Here is a 23,398-nt window from a genome sequence, read left to right as displayed (position 1 = left end):
GATCATCAGAAAGACCAGCTTCTTCCAAATCTCCTGCACTGCAGGACTTTGTGGGCACTGGTGCTGCCCAGAAGAGTCGCATGCCAGAACTTGCAGGACTGGAAGAATGGATTGCCGGGGCCTGGCGTAGGAGCTGCAAAACCTGTTGGACCCTGAATCCTATTTAGAAAGGAGGATTCCCTAAAGTATTTGTATGTGAAAAGTGGGAGAAGAAGACTGTGAGGAAGCTGTTGAGAAAGCATGAGAGGAAAATAACAGCTAACTGGGAGATAGAACTGGTACTGGGTATGTTTGAAGGCACTGAGAGGGGGCAGGGTTTTACATGTATTGTTTTTGAATGCTAGCCATTATTTAGATCTGTACAGAGCAAAGAAACAACCTTGTACAAAGGTTGTATGCTTTTCTAATGTTAAAAGCTAAGCTGCAGCTTACCTCAATTTGAATAGAATTATTTGATTACAACAGACTGTCCCTTCCAAAAATGAAAAAGGAATACAAACTTCAGCTGTAGAGATACAGCTTTGTAGGCTCGGTTAGTCACCCAAGTGGTTTGAGAAGGGCATGGAGGCAACACCTCTTGGGGACAGCAGTCTGGGTAAAGCAGACAGAGATTCTTCTCTCTGCATGGAGTCCGGTGTATGTAGTCTTTGGCATTAGTTTTCTGAGTGACCTTAGCCTAGTAGTATAAATCTTAATTGCAGCTTTAAATGATGCTGAGATCAGATGGGTGAAGATTAAGGAAACAGCTCCAGAACTTTGCTTGTGGTGTGGAGGACGACTTTGGGAGAGGGCTCGTACAAGGGTTGTGGTAGTTGTTACCATTTGGTTTAGAGATACCAGCAGAGCAGGGATACTTGTTACCCCTGTCAGTTTGTTCGAGTGCAAACCACATGAAACACTTCATGAAAATGCTTCAAGCACTACATTGACCATGATGATGCTGTGCAAGTTGAGGACTGGATCTAAACTGCCTGAAGCTGGACGTGTTGTTCTGACATTCAACAGCACCATTTCCCAAAGACACAGCAAAAGCTTCCTTCGTGCTAGTTAGTTCCTTTTCTGTGAGCAGCTGCTTCCAAAGAAAATGAAAGACTAGAAGATTTGGGAGAAGTTGTCTAACATCTTTGGGTTGATGATCTTTTAAGCCACTGCACTGCTCTTTCTTTGCTGGCATTGGCGAGGCATGATGGTTTCCTACCAAATTTAATGTCTTCAAGAAGTCGGTAATCTTTATCTCATACTTTAATGTTGGTTGCAGCTAATTTCACACAGCAAATTAGACAAAATAATTGAACTACTTTTACCTCCTGAACTCCACAATGAATGAAAATAGTTTTTTGGGGAGTAACTTGAGAGTTACTTGAGAGAGTTAAATGTGTCTCACCGGTGCACTCGATTTGACAGGCTGATGCACTTTGTCTAGATGATAGATATGAAAAACTAATATCTCAGTTTTCAGAGGGGGTTCTGAAACTTAAAATCGAAACCAGATGTGCAACAAAAAAGAGCAGTGTATATTACAAAGTGTTGTGAAATAGCCCAAGGGAGGCAAATAAGCAAAAACAGCCCTGTTACTTAGCAACCTGCAAAACAAAACAAGTAACAGCTTGGTTGGCATCTGACAGGGCAGGTTTTGCTCTTTGCAGTGGAAAAGACGACTGGAGAAAACTTGGAGTAATTTTGGCATTCCTGGTGACCCGGAAACAGCCTCCTTTTCAACAAAATGGTTACCTGACTTCTACATTCCCCCAGGCCTCCTCCCTGCAAAAGCAGAGCACTCCAGAAATACTCGTGCTCTGCTCTTGCCATTCCTATTCTGCCACCACCTAACCTGGTGCCTAACGCAGGTCATCTTTTTTTTCCGTGGTTTCTCTCTTTCTGAAGTCACTTCCACCCTCACAAAGCGGATGAAGTGAATGTAAGGGCTACCAAGCCAAAATAATTTTGAACATTTTGCACAGGTATAAATGACTAGATAAACTCCGGTTCCTGACACACTAGTGTGACTAGTGGGTAGAAATGGAAAGAAGTGTTCAGTAAGTAAGAAGTTAGGCTTAGATACACAATTGATCGGTTCCCACAGCATATTTCAATCAGTCTGTGGCAATAGCTCTCCTTTTTCATTTGATTTCATTTGGTCTCTTAAATAAAATAGTGCATTTTATTAACCCTCCTGAATTAAAAAAAAAATCAGAGCTCAGGTCACAGTATATTATTAGATTAGGTTTCATAGTTGCATACTTAAATGAAAGCTATGGTGCCCACTAGAAAGCTCGCTGACACAGCTGTGTCTATGAAGGGTGTGAAAAAGTCATACCTCTTGGCAACACAGCTCTGCTGCCAGAAGCTCTGATGGAAATGGCGTTCCACCAGCACCAGCCCGTTTGGTCAAAGAGCTAGCTCTGCTTGGGGAACTCTTGCTGGAACAAGCCGCGGGTCTGTCCTAGCCCTTGGCCAAGACAGATCTACTGATACTTCTGTCTGAGCAAATTCTTTCTGAGAAAATCCTTTCTCGTGTAGGCAAGCCAGGGGTGATCAGCTTGACTCCAGGACCTACAGCTTTAAGCAAAACCACAGAGTGTCCAGAGATTTGTAATCAAATTGCGAGAGGTAGCAGTTGTGATGATGACGGGGGGTGGGGGTAGGGATTTGGCTGTCTGTTTTTAGAGAGGTTGAGACTGCTAGGCGGCCAATTTTTTAGCAGAGTAATTTTCTTTTGGGAAATGCTGTTTTGGCAGAATTAGAATTTTGGGGGGGAATTTGCCTTGATGAAGGTTTCGATGGAAACATTGATATTACTTCAGATTGAAGTAGAGACTTTCATTTTGACTCCTTGTTTTAAAGTTTAGCTTCTAAAATTAATATTAAAGATTAATTATAGATATGAATGTTAATAGATATGAATGTTGTGGCATTAACAGATAGAAATTCTTAATGAAGCACTTTTGATGCCTTCAAACTAGAAATAACTCAGAATTTCCATTCTGTGAAATATTTGATGCATTTCTTTCTGATTTAGCAAAAAAGCAAATGTCAGTGTTAGAATTGCCCATGGGATAAAAATTCCATTTTCTGGCTACCTCTAGTAAAGCTTTTAAGTCATTACCAATCTGCCTGGATTTGAACTAGTATCTCCAAGAGAAGGCATGGTTTTATTAGTCTCTGGTGCAAAACAGGAAGGGAACAAAGTTATGTTAATGACTTCTTTCTCTTTTGCTGAACCCGTGGTTTCTGAAGAGGCTTCTACTAGTTCTGCAAGGCCTAAGGCCTCCTGCTATCACTGATGACGTGCACCCAGGAGGGATGCAGGTGCTAGAGGTGTGGGTGGGCTGGGTTTCTGCACCAGCAGCAGAGTCTCAAAAGGAGCATCTCTGTCCTCACTGAGCAGCAGCAGAGTGTCATGGAGATTTACCTTTCAGTACCTTTCAGTAACAAGTTGTCTCTGACCCTCCAGGAAAGCAAATTGGCATCTGTCTTTAAAAGACAGTCTGTGCGCAAGTATCATACTAACTCAGCATAACTTTTGGTATTGCCTCATACCACTATTGTGATTGGTATTCCCGTGTGAAGAGGGGAGTAATTCTGACGATAATGTAACTGGAAGCACTGCATCCACCATAAGATGTTCTCTTGTCAATTATCTTTGGTATTCTTATTTGAATTCGAAAGTAAATATACCAATAAAATGTGTGAGTGCAACCTAAGTCAAATGCACTCAGTCAGACAGATGCAGCTGGTGTTGCTGTGGACACTCCTTTTTTAATTGTGGAGGGAAATGAGGACATGTTTACACTTACCAATGCCTAAGATCCACAATGTTTAATAAATTAAATGGTTCTTTTCAAATTGCAAAGGCTTTTCCATTAGCCTTGTGCTGGCCAATGAAGTCCATTGGTATCTGAATAAGTGGTAATTAGTGGTAAGAGTCACAGTCATTAGTGTATCTTAGATCCCTGTTTGTAAATCAGCAGCCCTTGACCAATACCTTTGGCAAGAACGACTCCATGGGAGTATTTGGAAGTGGCTCTATCTAGTGGTCTTTTTGCAGGATTGGTATGGGGTAGCCCATCTGTGGTGAGCAGTTTATTTATGTAAATAGGAGTATGTGCTTCAGGAAATTGGAAACTTCAAGCCAAAGGAGTACTTTGGGGAAGATGACAAGTCTAGCAGTCTGAGGATATTCATATCTTGGTTCTTTTCTGAGAATTAACAGTCAATGGCAGTCTTGCAGAGACTACCTGCAGTTCTCTCTACATTGACATCAAGTAATTGCCATGAAGATGCACAGTTGTCTTAACTCTCCTTCATTACAGACAACCTTTTGCTTATTCAAGTCACGTCCCTTCAGTTCAAGGTAGCAAGGCTGGTGTTTCTCTCTGGCCAAGGAAGAAAGTCTCCCTGGTCCATGGCATAATAGGGAAGAGGCAAAATAGTAGGAGAGACTGGTGTTATGTGCACAAAACAAATTGAGATCATATTCATTAGATAAAGAGCCATGAGGGATGATCTCTGTGCTGGAGAACCTAAAACATCGAGTGGGAAGGAGAAGATGGAAATGTTTGGAAGGGTAAGGATGTGTTAAGGACAACAAGCAAGGAAAAATGTTTTTGTATCTGTACTCCACATTGCCTGCAGATAGGCAGTGATGCTTCAGGAGGAGCACAGCACAAGACACTGCTGATGTCACATGAAGAGATGAAAAACCAGTGTGTCCATTGCTGAAGTTAATTTGGGTTTAGATAACCTATATATTTTGACTTTTCTTACTTGAGTGATTTGTACTGAGACAGACTTGTTCCGAAATTGCCACTCTATAGGTCCAGGCGAAATCTAGGGGGTTTGCAGCAGATAGAATAAACTGTGTACCTCTGTGCTTGAGATACTTCATGTTCATTCTCACCTTGCTTTTGATAAACAGCAAAACATGTTGAGCTCTTCGTGTTCTTCTCTTTGGTGTCCCAGATACACTATACTCACTGTAATGCTACTACGTAGCATCAGCCTGTTCCTGCTAGATATCTTCTGTATTCCCTTATCCAGCTTTCAAACGACATTGCTTTCTGACTTAGATTTAGCCTCATCTCCTTTCCTGCTCAAACAGCTTCTGAAGGGTGGCTCTCCTGAAATGGTGAGCACACGTGCAGCGTGGTGATCCCTACATGATTTCTAAACCCTTTCACCTGCTAGGGAAGACATGAGAGGCATTTACATAAATACGATTTTCTCTGGAGACAGCCTTGTCTAAATGGTGAATTTACACACACATTTTATATGGTGAGACTCTGCAATATTTCAGCTGTGGAAACATCTTTGTAAATCAGACAAGGAGATGCTTGAAGTTATTTTGGATAAGTTATGTTTCTTGACACTCATGTTTGAATATTAAGAAACACGTTTGAATTTGAGCATGTTTGTGTACTCATGTGCGTGCCCTTTTAAAGTCATTATAAATCTCTGGATGTACTGCCATTTTCTGTTGTCTCAATAAGGCTATAGGAATATTTTCTACCTTAGATCTGTACCCAGGATTAATCTATTAGATAAAATATCACCCTTCAGAGACACCAGTATGCAGGACATAGCACAAAAGCTGTTCCTCCCAGACATTGACTTGCCATTCTGGAAATTTCAGTGCCTAAATTCAGTGCTGGATCCATGTTTCTAAGCAGGCTTTTTATTTTTATTGCTTCAATTTTTTTTTTTCGTTAAAAGACTCAGCCAAAAGCATGGTTATGTGCACATTAATGATTGGTTTGTTTCTCCTAAGCCACAGCAATAATATTTTTTATTGTATTGTAGGATTTCTTGTAGCTAGAAGAGGAACATGTTAAAATATAGTCATTCAAAAGTACTTTATGTTCAGCAAATATCACATGTGACAGGGAGTGGTGGTCACAAGGCTTCCTATAGCTGTGGTATGGCTGGGGGGAGCTACTGGCTTCCAGCATGAGCTATCACATGGGCAATGCCAACGGAGGAGAGGAAGGGTTTCTGTCCTTCAAGCCCCCTTGGCGGTGTATCCATGCGTGTGTGATTGATATTGGGTATCTTGAAATAGTTGTAGACACATGCCTCTGAAGACCATATGCGTGAAACCAAAATATTATAGTAGTGGTGATTTTTAGTAAGGTCAACTGGCAGAGCACAGAGGCATTTACGTAGACAGCAGCCGCGTCACCGAAACAACGCATGAAAGGCTTTTAAGCACAGGCAAAGGCTAGCTGCAAAAGTATATAAAGTATCTGGGATAAGCCAGGTCTCTCCTGGCTGATTGGGAAGATCTTGGGAGGTAAATACTGGGCAGGGGGAAGAGCCTGGGAAAGGAATTGCATTTTTCAGACTGGAAGGCTTAAATTAACCACGCAGTGATCTGTTCTTTTCTGTTCTGCCGTTGAAATGCAGTGTTTCTCTCCTAAAACCCCATTCTCAAGGAGTGGCAATCTTACGCACTCTATTTTGCCAGTAATTATATTCACTTTATGTTAGTGAACTTCAGTATCTTTCTTGATACGATGCTATCATGCATACTTCCAGGAGAGATCAGCAGAGAGATAGCCAGACCTCATGACTCAGGGTAAAATTACTTAGTGGATTTAACATGCATAAGTTGGTTTCGCTGCTTCTCGCAGGTACCTGTCCCATCTGCGAGAACGTGCACATGCAGAGGGACAGATGAAGGAACTTCTAGTCACTTTGCAGCTGTGTTTTGTCACAGGATGAAAGTGTGCAAGATACAGATCAGATACAGCTGCTGAAGAACAAATTGAAATAGAAACTCTCACAAAACCAGAGTGGCTGCAGCCAGAGTTCACAGAAGGGCTCTACATGCTTCCTCATGTAATAAGCCTCTATTCTGCCTGGCTAGCCCTTTGGGTAATCTGAAGAGAAAAACTGACATCTCTTTTCAATAGGAAGGAAGGACATTTATTTTGCTCCTAACGGTTATAACAAACCTCTCCATGATGAATTATGTATTTATTGTAACTGCACGTTCCACAGCCTCAAATTCTTGCAGTCTCTCTCCAGCTGAAAGCTCCAGTGAAAGACTTCCCCACATAAAGGCCAGAAGATTTGGGTCATGCAGAAAAGGTTTTGTACTTGGATTAATTGAGTTACTCTGATTTCTCCAGTTCTGGAGATCTCACAGACCAGATGAGTCAAGTGTGTAGTAAATGTTCTTATGAAGTATTTACTAATAACAATCGTGGGATCATGTGCTTCAGCTTCTCCTAGTTTCCTGTTTGATTCTTATTTTCTCTCTTCCCCATATCAGCTATGGCTTTTCTTCTCTTTCGGCCTTCTTCATGTTTCACGGAATCCAGAGGTAGTGACAGCTGTCCTTCATTCAGAATAGATGTCAAAAGCATTAAGTTCTTTTTCGAAAAAAAGGTGAAGAAGGAGCCATTACCCTGAAAGAAACAGTTATTTGCTAGTCTGAAATGCAGCTGTCTGGGCAGAGGGACATCTTCAGTGAAGCTGTGTGCATTTGGGAGCAGAAGCACTGAGGAATAGCCAGAGAGGTGGCAGTCATGCAGTGAGAACTGAAAATAAGAACTGAAAATGGGGCCATACAGTGGGGTGAGAAGAGTGTGTTTCTACAGAGGATAGGAGGAAAAAAAAATCAACCTCCAGTTGACTTAGTTCTATTTTGGTCCGAGAAACAAGACTTCCTAAATAAGATTATACTGGAGAAATACCTGACACTATTCTGCGGCTAATGGAAGCACCTTCAAAGACTCTGAATATAGGCCAAGTATGTGGGTCAGTAGAGAAACTAGTATTTATATTTGGACCTGCATGTGAATACAGTATAATATCCAGCTTTTGAAATAGAGAAATTGCAGAAAAGTTATAAAATGGTAAAGGTAATGTTGTTAAAACTGCAGCTTTATGTTCCTCTCCCATGATTCAGTGGGCACCTTCGTTAAGGTTCCCGTTAGGTAAGGTTATCTTTAACCTGATGAGCAAAAGAGAACTGCCTCCTTATTAGAAACCTTGCTGAATGATGCCATAAAACTGAAAATTGAAAATAACATACACTGAAAGTGAATTTTGCCATGGAAATATAAATATTTCTATTGACCTCCAGATTGTAAGAATTATTTCTGTTTACTCATTTGGTTTGTCAAATGCATTTCTATCTTTGGAAACTTCCCATTTCCAGGTTAAAGGATCTCAGAGGTTTTCACTGTTACTGACTGTGCATGCTACAAGCAAGCTGTATACACATGCAAAACCAGGATCTTGAAAGGCATGATAGTTCCCTGCCCGCAAAACACTGCCTGTAAATTATTCTTGCCTTGTAAAGAACATCTGTTACAGAATTTAGGATGTGATAAGTCCTTTCTTATAAAAAGAGGTAGGGAAAAAGTTTGCAGGAATCACTGAGGCCATGAGAATGGGTGTTCATTATAATTTCTCCACAAGGATAAGCATTTCAGGAGTCTTAGGGCCAAATTTTGTTTTGGAGCACACCCCTGGTATCAATGGCAGCTTTATGCTGGTGCAATGGGAGACTTCGATTTCTATCAGAACTGTGAGGTCTTGCTCCTTATTACAAAAGTGGATGCGGTTCCACTCTATTATATCTGCTGATACAGGACGAAGCATGTTACTTACAGCCAAGCTGGGCCTTTGTTTTTTTTTTTCTAAGTTCTTTTGTGATCCAAATCTGTAAGTAAACAGCCAACATGTAATTTTGTACTCAAGGAAAATGACATTTTTCCATAAATGCAATTTTGACAGTAATTGCAGTTAGTAAAGCTTTGAAGGTGCAGCTGGAGGGAGAAGCAGAGTGCCATGTAGAAGGGTGTAGTTTAATAAAAGAAAGGCTTTCCAGATGACACAAGGGGCCAAGAAGGGAAGAAATTGGACATGAAACCTTTCAAGCAGGGCCAAAGTGCAGGTTTCCTGCAGTCTTCAAGAGTCTTCCAACTGGTGGTTGGAAATAGTGCTCTGTTCAATAAGATGATGGCCTAGATTTTGCCTGCTGACTAACATCTCTGTTGTTGAGCTTTTATACAGCTTTATCAGTGCAACTGTATTTAGTTTTTGTCTTACGCACGAAAAGGATGAATGAAAGCAGAATTAAATTGTATTTAAGTTTAGATATTAGTTCCATCTGAAGGCATTGAAGGTTTCAAATACACCCTTACTGGGAAGTTAGAACAAATGGAAAAAGTGATATGCAACAGTGGTCAAGTCACCAGAACAAGTGGACGTGGTGAGAGCAAGGTCCCTGTCAGAAACTTATGGTTTGTTCCTGACCCCAATGCATGCTGTCTTTCATCCTGCCTGAAGGAAGTGGAAAAAATTTCATAATCCTTTGTCACGGGGTTGGATATGCTGCAGGTCATGTGAACAAAGCCATTTGGTCAAGTAGCTTAAATTGAGAACTCCTGGAAGGCTGTTGAAATCTCACGGCCTTTCCTTCCTCAATGGGGAAAAGTGCTGCATCCAAAGCAAACATGGATGGCTGCTTCTCCACTTAATCTTGAGCCCTGCCCAAGACCTACCGAATTGCTCGCAACAGCATTTTTGGTATCTTGAGAGATTATGCTGCTTTTGCTGCAGTTTCTTTTAAAACACAGGAGGCCAAGATGAGCTGAGGAGGTCTCTTTCACTCAGTAAGAAAATTATAAATTATTGCCGTTCGTCAAATCCTGTGAAAGCAGCGTTAATATATTTGGTGTTTTGGCCATTTGGCGGAGTCCCTCACTGCTAGTGTTGTTGTTGGTGTGTCACTGTCAGTATTTTGCACTGAACTATCTAACAGCTGTCTTGGCTTCCTTCCCCACTAAAACAACTGCTGCTTCACAAAGAACACAGATAATTTTGTCTTCCTTGATATTAACAGATCAAGAGAGGCCTTTGCCAATACAAACTCATCTTTTATTTTTACAGTCTGAGTGAGACCCTCGGTAGAATTTGTTGTTCTCTTTTATTCTGTGCTTGGAGACCAGCTGACATCTATTCTCTTCATTTGAACCGGTGCTGAGTGGGTGGGACGTTTAGAAGGGGGATAGAAAGTCTCACAAAAGAATCAAAGTCGAAAGGAAGCTAAAGGCAAAACAAGAAGCCCTGCACAAGGCACCAAAATGAAAGGGCTTGTTTAAAAGCAGCAGAACAGTAACAGCACAGTCTTCGTCTAGCTTTTCAAAGGCACTAAGATGAGCGATGCAGCACTTCAGAATAACGTTCATCTTTTTCCATGTCCACAAGTTCCATGCTTAACACGTGGGCAGGAGAATTATTTCACGTGCCATGGGAAATGCTGCTCTTCCTGCTTTAAAAGCACGGTCCTGGACAAAGGTCTGCAGCGTCCGGAGAGGACCTTCTTCCTCCTGGTCTGTGAAGTCATTGGCCTGTTTAACTGTGTACGGTCACATCTTAGCACAGTTGATCACAGAGTATTATTTGCAAATCATCTTCTTGGAGTCATGATGGAAGAAAAGTAGTGCAGCAGCGTGGGGGATATCAGCTAGTTTCAGAGCTGTTACGGGGGTAAACGGTAGTACATTTTCACTCCTTTACGCCCACATTGATAATGAGCTGAACACGTACTATGAGTAATTTGTTTTTTAAGAATTCAAATGACCCAGAGCAGAGCATCTGTACCATAGTTAATGCGTTGTTGAAGAAAATGAAGGATCACTTTTGAATTTGTGTGTGTGGGGGGGGTTGCATCTGTATAAAATGTAGAAAGATGAAGTTATCTGAGGAAAGGATCATATGTGAAAAATGTAAGAGGTGATTGTTTTTAAGGGACTACCAGAGGGCACCTGGACAGTGTAGTAATATAAAACTCCATGTAGATTGCAACAGAAAGAAACCAAACCTATTCCTCTCCCCTTACCCCAGCATTTGTGAAGCCATTCATATTTATTTACTAGCTCAGGAAACCCAAAGGGACTTTGTGTTTCACAAATTACTATAAACATCTCTCTACAAACAAAAATGCCACTTATTAAACTGGAGGACTATTCTGTGAGATGCTTTCTGTTATGTTTGAGATGTACCTTTACCTATTTGAAGGTAAAGCAGTCAGCAGACTGACAGTCACTTTGCCTTTCTGCATTACCAAGGTGTGTTTAACTGCCAGGGAGAGATGACTGAGACTAGGTAATCAGTTCCTTAGTTACTTGTGATTTCCCTGATATCATTCTCCTTACATTTGTTTACTGCTTTCTTTTATTCTAGCTTTTACTTTCTCTACAATGTTTATTTGAGTCACGGTCTTCCACTCGCCCAGATTCCTCTCTAAAGAAGCCTGCCCAGTCCTGCATATTGTGTACCAGACAGTCATTCAGACCACTGAGACAAATACGTAGGTAAGTTGTTTTCTTTAACATCTGATGATACTCTTATGTGCCTGGGAAGATGCCAGCCTATCAGATAAATATTTATTCAATAACTAGTGGTAGGTAGCAAATAAATATTATGTAGATTGGATAATGTAGTCTGTGGAAAGAGTAGTATATGGTCTTGGTGTGGTGGGCACCATCAGAAAGTTGCTTTCTGACTGCTGATACCACACAAAGCCTTGGTGGAGCTGTTTTTTCTCCATTTAAGAAAGAGCTTTTGTGATAGCTTGTGTACCACACATTATGACTCTTTAATATCTTGACTGTAGTTCAGTTATAAGCAGAATATCTTCATATTCTAATTCTTTCTAGAAATACATTGGTCGTGGATTGTTAAATAGACGTTTTGCAGTGAGGTCAGGGTTCTCTGACATTTGTATGATATCAAATGCCTGAGGCTTCTCCGAAGACTGTGTCAAATGGAAAAATTTGTGAGACTGCTCTTCTCTATCTCCTGTTTGTGCTGTGTCTAGTCATAACCCAGCTGGCTACTTGGCCTCCAGGCAGAGAAGCTTAATAAAAGGGGAGGACTGTCTCCCACACAAGCTCAGCCCTGAAGTACAGGTTCAGTGAGGTCCTGCCACTTGGCTGTCTGAAGCTGGAGCCTGTATTCCAGTTTAGCTCTGAAAGATAATTTAGGCATGGTCAAGATGTTTCCATTTCAGCACTTCATCCCACAAGAACAAAAAAACCATGCATAAGGGGTAGTACTGTCCCATCCTCCTGCATTACAGGTTTCTATCAGGCTTGACTGGTGAACAAAATGGAGCTATGGACAGGATATGGGAAGGAGAGATGGAAGAAAAAGGGAGCTAATATTCATGAGCCTGCTGCCCTTTTCCTAGCCTGTAAATCCCGACCACAGCGTGCCCACTCCCAGGTTAACCCTCCTGAGGGGCGGTTATGTGAGCAGAGATCTTGTGGGTGAATAGGACGTTCCCACCATTTGTCATTTCTCCCAGCCTTTCTCATGCAAATGCAAAAAAATCCAGCTTGAATCACTAACTTCTTATTTACACTCTCTTTAAGTGGTAAAATTTAACTTTTTTTCTGATACAGCTCAGTGTACTGAATTAGATATTGTCCTTGTCAAAGTGTTTGCTTGGCTTCGTGGTTCATTTATAAACTCCATTTCCAGTTTATAGTGGAAGCACTAGCATGATCTCTGCCATGGTGGTCTGACTGAAGCACAGAAGATGCAGCTTTGGATAAGCATCACTTGAATAGTGTTGTACCTAACTGTCTTTTAGTACCTAGGCTTGCACTGGTGTATAATATTTGGTTTTGTTCCTTATATCAAATGCTTAGATTTGACCTTTCCAAACTGTATACATAAAATACAAATATTGAGCCTTTTTAGAGCTTAGAAGAAGAGGGAGAGCACAAAATGATAACAATCATTTCACCTAGAAATTGGAATAAGTAATATAATCATCACTCTTGGATAAATATTAAGGTGATATGATAAGGTATGTTTGGCTACACTTGATGCAAGTACTCAGATCCTGGAGAGCAACATTTTTTTTACACTTTTCAGGAGCATAAATTCATGCCCAAACCAGTAAGTTCCCATACGACTTAAACAGGCATTTTCAAAAATTCTCTTGCAAATCTCGGGCTAGACACATTGACTCATATGAGACATTAATGTTTGGATGGTTTGAAGTAAGATCAAGAGCTCTTAAAAAAAGTTAATCAAATACAGTGAAACCTCTTTGTTCCAAAACTCACTAATCCGAATGTCTTGGCCAGCTGAACAGTAACCTGTTACCTCTGCTACTTGCTGCTATGGCTACGTGTTATCTTAAGTCAAAACTTTGGCTTTAAAAAAAAGGCAGCATTCTGGTGTGTCTCACTACATACTAATATTAACAAAGACAGTCTTGAAATAGCCTCAGTGTTCATTAATCTGGACACTGTTCTAGACCAAAAATGTTCAGATTACGGATGTTCCACTGCAATTTTCTTCCCCATACCACTATCAATAGCAGTCTTAATACCAACCTTCAAGTATTCCAACTGCCTCAAAGTGCCTTTAGGCAAATAAATATTCTCTAGTGGAAGATGAGGGAAAGGAGCTTGGTTTCTGACTAGGTTAACCTGGACTTTTTCCAGTCAGCAGATACGTATGTGACCTCATTTAGCTGTTTAGAGATTTTCTGTTGCAGGAGTTTGGTAATGCGTTTTATGGCTATAGGTGGAAACTGAGGGCAAATGTGGACACTCTGGGCTGTTCTTCAGCTGGTGAAGTCATTGTAGCTCAGCCACAGCCAAACTGGTCGATACCAGCTGCAGCTTGGAGAAGCCATCAGCTGTTCTTCACCTCAGAGCACAGCTTCACCTGTAAAGTAGGGTTCATGATTTCATACATCCTACTTGATACCTACCAAGTAACTATAGACACCCAAACATAAAAAGTGAGTTTAAGATTTTAAGAACTATGATTTTTTCCTAATGCTCTCTGAGCACCAGCTATGTAAATAGATCCAGAACACGGTTAGTAAATTTAGAAGGGGCAGGCAGAGGGAAATCTGTTGTGTCTGGGTGAGCTGTGGAGAGGATTGTCTGACATCCTGGCTTCTCCCTCGCTGTGGATTGCTGGGGGCGATGACAGAGCCGAGCACCTGTGTGTTTCATTGCTCCTTCAGAAGCAGGACGTGTTTGCTGCTGTCACTTGTCACCTCTCCTGCTGGCGTCTAACCAGCTTAGACCTGGCTAGAAGGGATGCAACTTTTCATTGCTTGCCCAAATTTCTCTTGGGAAAAGAGTACAGCTGGTAGTAAAGGGGTAATATAACCTGCTACTCTCACCCTGTAGTAGTACGTAGTAACTGGAACTTGTCCTTGTCTGTTGTTTCCTCCCCGCAGTATGCACAAACGACGACATGCTTCTGTTTGAGCAAATGCCTCTTTCCGATCCCTATAGCTTGCCTCTTAGTTTTCTGCATTGGCTTTTGAGTCTTGCATCCCTAAACGGAGCATCATAGACAGTCATGAGTCACTGTGCAGGAACGAAATGTCAAAGTTGAAATAAAGTTTACTGCCACAGTTGGTGTGAGCAGTGTGACTGGCGGTGTGTCATTCTCATAGCACGGATGTCTGGGCAGGGAAGAGCTAGGTTGCTCCCCTCTTAGACGAGAGCAAAACTGGGCAGAGGTGTCACTGAAAACAGGGCAGATTCTGTCTTAATGCTCTTTAAAACTTTTACGTTCGTGAGATTCGAGAGACTCCTGCACTTGAAAACAAATGGGGTGACTTCGAAGGATGTGTAAGGCAAAGTGCCCTCAGCATTAGGAGAGCCAAATTCTGTGCTCCGGGATAGCTCTGCAGACCTGCTTTCACCCCAGCGCTATGGCTGGTTTCCAGGCACCGCCACGCTGACTGGCTGAGGAGATTTTACAGCATCCAGGCTTGGGGTACCACAAGGAGAAGGCAGGGCCCTGGTGGGTTTTCTCTTGAGGCCTTACACTAAATGTGAAAATTGTCCTTCTCTGACCTTCTCTTTGACAGAAACCTCTGCAGCACACGATGCGGAGAGCTCAAGGATCGTGCTAGCCAACTCTGCCCGGCTCCCGTGTTAGGAAGTAGTACTTGCTCAAGACACTCGTGTTGGCTCATTTCCTATCTTAATGTCACCTCTGCCATCCCAGCTCCCCCTCTCGCAACTCGTAGTGTTGAAAATAGGAGAAGCTTGAAGAGTCACTGCGGCCTCGCTGCTGGCGGCCGAGACTCGGCTCTTCTTTCTGGTTCTGCCGCTGCCTCGCCTGGTGAGCCTGAGTGAATCGCTTCGGCGTGCTGAGACTTCGTTTTGTCTTCTAGCTGAATTATTTTGAGATCTATGGCTAAAGCCTGTTTTTTCACTATTGAGTGTTATAAAATATAAAAATTCTTAACAAGAAGCAGAAACAAAAAAATTGCAAGAATTGTTACTTAAATTGTAAATTCTTGGGAGCAAGAATCATCTTTAGCAAGTGCCTAATGACAACTGTAAATAGTGTTTTCTTTTTGGACAACGACTTTAGGATAGATTGTGCAACTGTGAAGGGTGCTTAGCACCTTTGATTTCCAGGGGCATTAAAAACACCCAGCACCTTGCAGCTTGAATATTAGATTTTTTTTTTCCTATTTGGCTCTAAAACTCCATTTCCTTTCAGTAGAACTCCATAAATAAATAAAATAACATTAAAAAAACCCAACAACTGACAAACTGCCCTCTTGATATTTTTAGATTTTATGGAACTTCATTTATAGAACATTATTTATTGATTTTTGATATGCTCCCAGCTAACCTACCTTGTTGCCTTTTTGCAGAGGCCTCAGCGCTGCTATAATGCACAGCAGCTCCCCTTTAAGTGTCAGCATTCCTCTGCAAAGCTGGCACTTCAGCAAGGACGCGCTGGGTACATGACCCAGCTCTGGAGGTACGTATTGTCCTACATATAGTGCCAGTGCTGAGCCTGTTCCAGTTTTATTAATTCCCTTTGCCTACATACAGTTTGAACACTATTACAGATAAGGATTCATTCTCCTCCTGGTTTGCGTCTCCTAGTAGGAATCCGTAATCCTTCTAAGGGCAGTCAGTAGTTGGGAGAGGAAAACTGGGAGCAGTACACAGGAGAAATTCAGAGCAAGAAGGAGAACCATGAATTTCTGGAGTTCTATGAATTAAAGTGAATTCTTCAAATTCTTTTAAACAGACAAGTTATTGCTTCTCCAAAATTCAGAGATCACCAGATAGATTAAACAGGTATATATATATAATATATATATGTATGTGTGTATGTATATGAGAATTGCATGTATGGAATGAGACAGGGCAGGTAGGGCTGGTGGTTGGGAAGCAGAAACTTGGAGGATGCAGATGGTAGAGATTTACGATTCTGAAATCTGTTCCAAATCTGGTCTTTCCAAAGATCAGGAGTGGTTGTGCTTTGTATACTAATTGCTTGCTACTTGCTGGGTCCAGATTTGGGCCAAAAGTCCCTCCTTGGTTTCGGAGAGCATGTAGGGTGCCAGGTTAGCTGGCTTGCAGCAGCTGTGGCATGGCTTGGGTGCTGTCAGCATATTCTGCTTTGCTATCAGACTCTGAACATCACATTGGTTCTTTGGGCTCCTCTGGCCTAAAACATTAAGGGAGCTTTTCTGGGACAGAGGAGAAACGCCCAGAGGTGCACCAGGAGTCAGCCACCACGACACCTAGAAGGCTGAAAGAGGCATGGCAACTAACCAGGGTTAGGTTTGCGAGTGCAAGATGCAACCTTTCCCAAAACTTGAGAAGGGGTCAAAGTGTATGGAGCTAGTATTCTGGAACAGTCCTGCTGCCACTTACTCCTGTAACTCTATCTGTATGGAGCCGTTCCCAGCTTTCAGCTCCCCTCCAGGAGAAAGTGAAACCGTATCAACCTTGAGCAAATACATGGACATGACACTTACCTTATTTTATACCACTTGCACTTTCACCTCTTTCTCATCAGACCCTAAAAATAACCATTTTTCTCCCCAAAGTCTTGATATCTCTCCAGGCTGTGCTCTTATTGCTTTTGGACCTCCAACTCTTGTGAGTCATGTCTGCAAATTACATGAGTTGGATTTCAGTGGTCACCATCTCAAAGTGGCTGGCCATTTAAGGAGGAAAAACTCACGATTATTTCATGCATTTTGATTTGGTATATGGTCTCTGTGTTGTGAGTCTTTCCTGTTTGTCTTTTCTGGCAAAAAATAGGATTTTTTTTTTTTTTAATATAAAGACATTCAAGTGTTAGCTTGCGTTCAGGCGTATTGTAAACAAAATTTCTCCAGGCCCCTGAAGCATTATTAAGTTAAGACATCCTTGCAACAGAAAAATGAGTTTCAAGATTTCTGATTTACCTACAAACAGTGGAGTTGGTAGGTAACAAAAAGCAAGGGGGGCCTGAGTAGGCCTTGGCAGGCAGCATGGCAGTGGGCCAGCATGCCTCTGCCGAGCGGCGACGATGAGTATTGACAGGCACAAGATGTGGGAAGCATGTAGAGGCCTCCAGCTGCTGCCAGGAGTTTCCATGGACACTGGGGCGAGAGGCACTTGCTGCGAGGAACGTAGCACAGGAAATGTGACGTTTCCCTGAGCACTACCGGCATACGACATCTCCGACAAGCTCAAATTTAAGATGAGGAAAGCGTTTTCCCAGCTGCAGCATCTGACAAAATGAGGATAGTGAGTTTCTGCATTCAAAAACAACTTTCGTTACGTTGGCAAGTAACTGCTAGGGCTGCTGTGAAGAGTCCTTCCGAATTTTGAGAGAGGGAATTACAGCGTGCTGAAAACAGCAGTGAAATACACTGCTTCCTTCCTTGCTGTAGCTAGCCTTTGTACTGCACTTCGTGGTTTTGCTGTTCCAAAGTAGACAGGGGACTGCTAATACGGCTTGTCTGGAAGATATGGACGAAATATAAGACAGCTATTCAAAGACTACTGCTGTCTTACCAGTGATTTATGGTACACAGGAAAGATTCTGATGTGTCATGCTGCAGGGGGAAAAGAAAGCGGGACCGGGGTCATGAACAAAAAGGAATTTGCTTATCCAATTTCCGTCTCTTTTTGAATTTGATTGGAACTCACAGTTGTCAGGCTGTGTTTAAGTCTAGTCTTTACCAACGCCTCCCTAACTGCGGAAGGTCAAAACCAATTATTGTTTTGCCTCCAGGGACTTTCCTTCTTAAGAGAGACCTTACAGTGGATATTCTTTAAACCCTTTTCCTTTCAATGGAGGCAGCATATCCCTTTTTTAGAGGTTCTTTCAGGGGGGCAAGGGGACAGGAATCAGGAGATTGATAGATTCATCAATAGCCTTGAAATATAAAGCCTGTATGTCTCAGGAAGCTTGGAATCTAATTCCTTTCAACAAGTTTTCTCACTCTGAACTTTAAATCTGTCATTTCATTACAGCGGGAATGGAAAGCCCCTAGTTTTCCCAGGCTACAGTTTTCCTCTGTTTTTTAACCCTCAAATACCATGTGGATTTGTGCTTCTGCATAGCTGGTGTTTTCATTTAGATAAAAATAGTTAAATTCTGGTTTGGGTAGGAATTCACATTTTTAAGGACTGGAGGGAGTTGTGAGAGGCAGTACCTAGCTCAGTAGCTTCAGTCTGACAGGTAATTAAGAGGTCTTCCAGACCTTCTGAGTGGAAAGGGAGAACATCCTGAGATACTGTCTTAGATTTTTTCCTTTCATTTCTGTTATGGACAGCTTCATTTTCTCAGTTTAAAGGCAGTACCTTCTTCTGCCCCAACACAGTGGGACCTACTAAAGCCCAAGCCAGATGGCCTTTTTTCTTTTCTTTTCTTTCTTTCTTTTTTTTTTTTAATTCACCTGTATATCACACTCTGCTGTGATTATTATTGCACCCATTGGGGGGGTTAAATATGCTGTTTTCCCTGTATTTTGAATGTGCCATTTATTGTGGGGGAAGTGAGCAGCAGCGCAGAAGGAAAATAGCCTGTCTTGAAAGAGAAACTACAACTCTAAGGCTGAGGAGAGGAATGCTGCTGAGGATCAGTAAGTGCAGGAAACAATACTTTGGTATTGTAATTGGGCATTGCTATTTTTAATGTCTGCATGAACCATGAGACCATACTACTCAGTGTGAGATATAACACCAGCACTTAACCGGGTACTTCTGAATACTCTAATATTTAGGTGGCTGAAATAGATTATATTAATTATACTGGTTGCTTCTATGAAAATACTAGATGGTGTGTAGCATTAAAAGAAGCCTGTTTTTCTGGAGCTGTAAGATTTAAGGTATTGATTAAGTATATTTGCAGTTTCACTGAAGGCCTGCAGGACTATGATTATGTAGTTACAGGGCAGCTGTAGTCTTGTGGACCGAGAGTGAGGACAGGAATTTGGAGATGTGAGTCTTGTTCATGACCGGCCACAGTTTGTTTTGTAAGGCCCTGGACAGGTTACTTCAAATGTTTTGGCTACCATTTGATAGACCTATTTTAGATGTCTGCTTTAGGAGAAGTCAGCTTATGCCCTTGATTCTGTTATCCACAGAGGGAGCATGGAGTGGCTAGCTTAGATACAGAGCTCCATCCTACATGCCCACATGTCATCAAATAGTTTCTATCTTCTGTGTCTAACAGGGATGATAAGGGCCCTGTAGGTCAAGATACTATTTGTAAATGGTTTATAACGGGTTAATACATTACAAATGCCTTAATAATTAGTCATTACTTACAAAGTTGAATAAATCTAGGAGGCGCTGATAAATTACTTAAAATGTACTCTTCCTGTCTGCAACATATCTATAATAAGCGTTAGCCAGGTATTAATCTAAGCATTTCTAAACATTTTATTTCTAAACATTTCTTTCTAAAACATTTATGAATAAAAATACGTAAATAATATATATATAATTGGAATATCAAGTGTGACTGAAGTACAGTTAAGTATGACTGAAAGCAAAAGTGCAGAGTGCTGTTTTCCTTTGTCATGGTGCTAGTCTTTAACTCTGAGATCACCTCTGGGCAGACATCATAGCACAGTGATGCTATGAAGTATTTTATTGATTGAAAATAACGATCTCCTTCTTACCCACTGTTAAGAAAATCACCAAAATCTGATAATAACTCACTATTCTTGCCCCACTGGACTAGTCCAGATAGCACAATGGAAATTTCCTTTCCAGCTGCTGGGAGAGCCTGTCTCCCAAGAGGGCTTTTCTTTTGATAAGGTGTCTCTCAGATCCCGCGCTGCTGAACCAGCCTGAATCAGCACGTCACCATGTGAGCGCAGGAAGATCCCAGTCTCAGCCGCTGAGTCACATGAATAACTGGAATAGTTCTGCAGAGTCGAATTAATTCCCAGAACCTCTTCAGGCGTATACCAGCAGGCACATGCTTTTGCTCCAGCATTACTTTACAGCTCTATGATGTGGAAAGGACACTATTTTTAATTGCGATAAACCCGTTTACCTGGTGTTGGAGTATTAAGCCTTAGAAGTTTGTTGTTGATGCTTTTTGCTTCCAAGAAGATTTAAGAATAAGCCAAGGCATAACAGAGCTATTAGGGTTAAGCTCAAATCAACTGTACAGTGACTCAGAGCTTGTAGTGCTTTCAGACCAAGTGTTAAGAGGATGGAGGGAAAATCTTGTTATTAACTATTGAGTAGCCTGTTCATGTTGCCAGCAAAGATGTGTAGGGAAACTCTCTAGGTTTTTGGATTTATTATGCTTTGGCAAAAGAGTTACAAGAACAGTAAATGAGATCCTGATTTAGGGAAGTCCTTAGACCATAAACTTGGAATTTGGGCAGAGATATGAAAATCTCTGGAGAAGTTTTTAGTCCTAAAACTTGTAAAGGATGGGTGTATTTTAGAGAAATGAACTTGTCTAAAAGAGGGAAGTGAGAGAAGAAGGATCTGCAGCACGAAGGAAAATCCAGATACTGCTCCAAGAAGTGGACCAGAGTGTGGGGGCTGAAATAGGGAAATAGGACAGAAAGAGAATAATAAGAGAGCAAAGTTAGTAATTAGTGGAAATCTTGAGAGTTTTTCCTTTTAAGTACTATGTTTTATGTTGGCTGGATAATAGTTATAAGCTGGCCAAGTACATGGGGTAGTGCAGGAGAAGGACCACTTGCACTTCTGTCTGTTACTCCTGAATATATCAGAAATGAATGGGTCTAATCTGCTATATAGTACAGTGTCACTGATGAGGAACTAATTACATGGCCTTTATTTCTGTCCTCTCTTCATTCTTCTAGAACATTAAAGTCAAAGTTTATGCAATTTCTCCACAATATGCTTGGGCGTATTGTGGAGAAAACCTTTGCTAGAGGAAACTTCTGAATAAGTTTGTGTTTTCACATAGAATCCATACTTTTTTTTCCATAAAATGAATGAGGGCCTGTTTGGTGTTCTAATCTTGCCACAGCGCACTTCTGTTTCTCATTCCATAATTTTTAATGTCCTTCAGAAAACCTTATGCTGTGCTACTCTTAACATGTATTATCAACAACCATCCACCAAAGAACATGAACCTTAGAAGTTCAATATAATTGGGAAACATGAACTGCAGAAGCAGAAGAGATCTAAGGCCAGAAGTCTGGGTGTCTGTGCTTTGTATTTTATTACACAGATGAAAGTGTGTCACTCGCTTGTACTTAAAGACAGTATCTTTCACTGTGATATATCTGACTCACTAAAAACAAGCATTATTTCTGACATCTGTTGCTTGTTCGGATGGCAAACCAGCAAGTGTTGAAATTTGTGATAACGGTCAGAAAGAAAGTATACAGTCCAGTGGCCATGGAAACATCAAATAGTTTTTTCTTATTTCTTCTTCTACATTTTTTTAGTGAATGAATTGCTGGTGAATCCAGCTGGATGGCAGCCCAGGAGACTGTAGTGCTCAGCTTAGCCACAGCTTAGGGCAAACATAGTCGAAAGCAATAAGCTTTCTCTTTGCGTGTCCTAACCGAAGTACTATTTTCAGCAAGCAACTTTTTTTTAAGGATAAGTAATCCATTGCTGCAGGATCAGTGACCATTCTTTCTGTAGTCTCTCTGGCTCTGGCTGGAAAATTAAAGGATGCCAACACAAAGTATCACGTCATGGCTCCTATCCACATGGTTAAGCTCTTTCCTTCCAATCCTGGCTCCCAAGCAGGTGGCTTTGTCCAGGCTACCTTTTGGGAACAGTCTTTGGCCTTTGCTATCCCTGAGTGTGGCCTGGGCACTGCTGGGAGCATGCTAGCTGGCACAGGCCAAAACCATGCCAAGGAGGGCCCTAAAAGCTAAATAGTTTGGAAGTCATGGATCATGGCTCAACCTTGTGCCCTGGTCCTTTGGAGTTTACAGTGCAGATGTAACCTCTGTGACAGTTCTAAGCAGGGAAGGCAGCTAGTGTCAGTGGTGGTTTTGGTCGTGTGACAGGGACATGAGGAGAAGACCACCAGTAGCAGATCTCTATGGTAGACTCTTTCAGAGAATCTTATTTTCCTTTTCGTTAGCAGTCAAACGTACATCTGCTCCAAATGCTGCTTAACAGAGGAATACGCCTTAAACCCAAGAACAAGCAGGATGGAACATGTGGGGCCAGGATTTTCTGGGACTGCCTGAGGGTCATCTGAATGTTTTTGCGTGGTATGTAGAGCTGTAGGATCTTGGTCCATGCTTGCTGCTCTGAGATACTACTGCAACTCAGCTGATAACATTTGGTATACTATTGTGCAATTAGGGTGATTTAGGCATATCTCATACAGGTTAGATACTGTACAGTTTGCAGTGTTCCCCCAGTATTATAATACAATAGCTTGCATTCGTTATTGAAACAATACATAAGACATGTTGTTTGCTGCCAATGAAATAATTTTCTTAAATGTGATTGGCCATATCTTATTTTGAAATAAAGAACGATTGTGTGAGGGTTTAATCCAAGGATTGTCGGTGCTTATAGATGCCTTTCTGTAGATTTCAGTGGGTTCTGGTTTAGGCCCTGATGTTTTCATTGTGACAGCAGCATCAGTGCTGTTGAACGCACTCAGCTGCTCCTACGATCACTGCTTTTAAGAAACTCTTTGCTATTTTGTAGAGCTGGTACAGTATTGTTTTCTGAGAATATACTCAGTATCTTTACACAAATAAGACCAGCTTGTGGTTTCATCATTGTCTTCTGAAGAAACCAGATAAGCCCTAAAACTGTACAATTACTTTGTGTGATGCCTGTATTTTGCGGCTCCACTAAGGAAGGGTTAAACAAATGTGTTACCTTGTTCTGTTAAACTTTGTCTCTTCCCCCCGCCTCCCCCCAAACCAAGCAAGAGGATAATGGCAAAATTCTGAATTTAGGGCTACAGGGTTCAGACAATAGATCTAGCTGAAAAGTGAAGCTCTGTTTATGTTCCAGAACAGAGTAGGACAGGTATGTATTATAGGAAAGCCCCTGGAGTACAATAGTTAGTGGAATGCTCTTTCCATAAAATTTTACAACTAGTTTATAGAATTCCTCTGATTATCAAGATGTCTTGCAATCTTTATTATATTTAAACT

General features: G+C 41.5%; 1 long non-coding RNA gene across 5 annotated transcripts in view; it reads left to right on the top strand.

Moving 5' to 3' along the window:
- Positions 1 to 23,398, top strand: part of LOC134143696 (uncharacterized) — a 170,504-nt gene that overhangs the window by 132,229 nt on the left and 14,877 nt on the right. For all 5 annotated transcript variants that reach the window (XR_009959167.1, XR_009959168.1, XR_009959169.1 and 2 more), the window contains one exon: positions 11,200 to 11,330. This is a non-coding gene — a long non-coding RNA (uncharacterized LOC134143696). The remainder of the gene's footprint in view (positions 1 to 11,199; positions 11,331 to 23,398) is intronic.

The sequence above is a fragment of the Rhea pennata genome, chromosome 8 (assembly GCF_028389875.1).
Source record: "Rhea pennata isolate bPtePen1 chromosome 8, bPtePen1.pri, whole genome shotgun sequence".
Classification (NCBI taxonomy): domain Eukaryota; kingdom Metazoa; phylum Chordata; class Aves; order Rheiformes; family Rheidae; genus Rhea; species Rhea pennata.
This window is presented reverse-complemented; position numbering and strand designations above follow the sequence as displayed.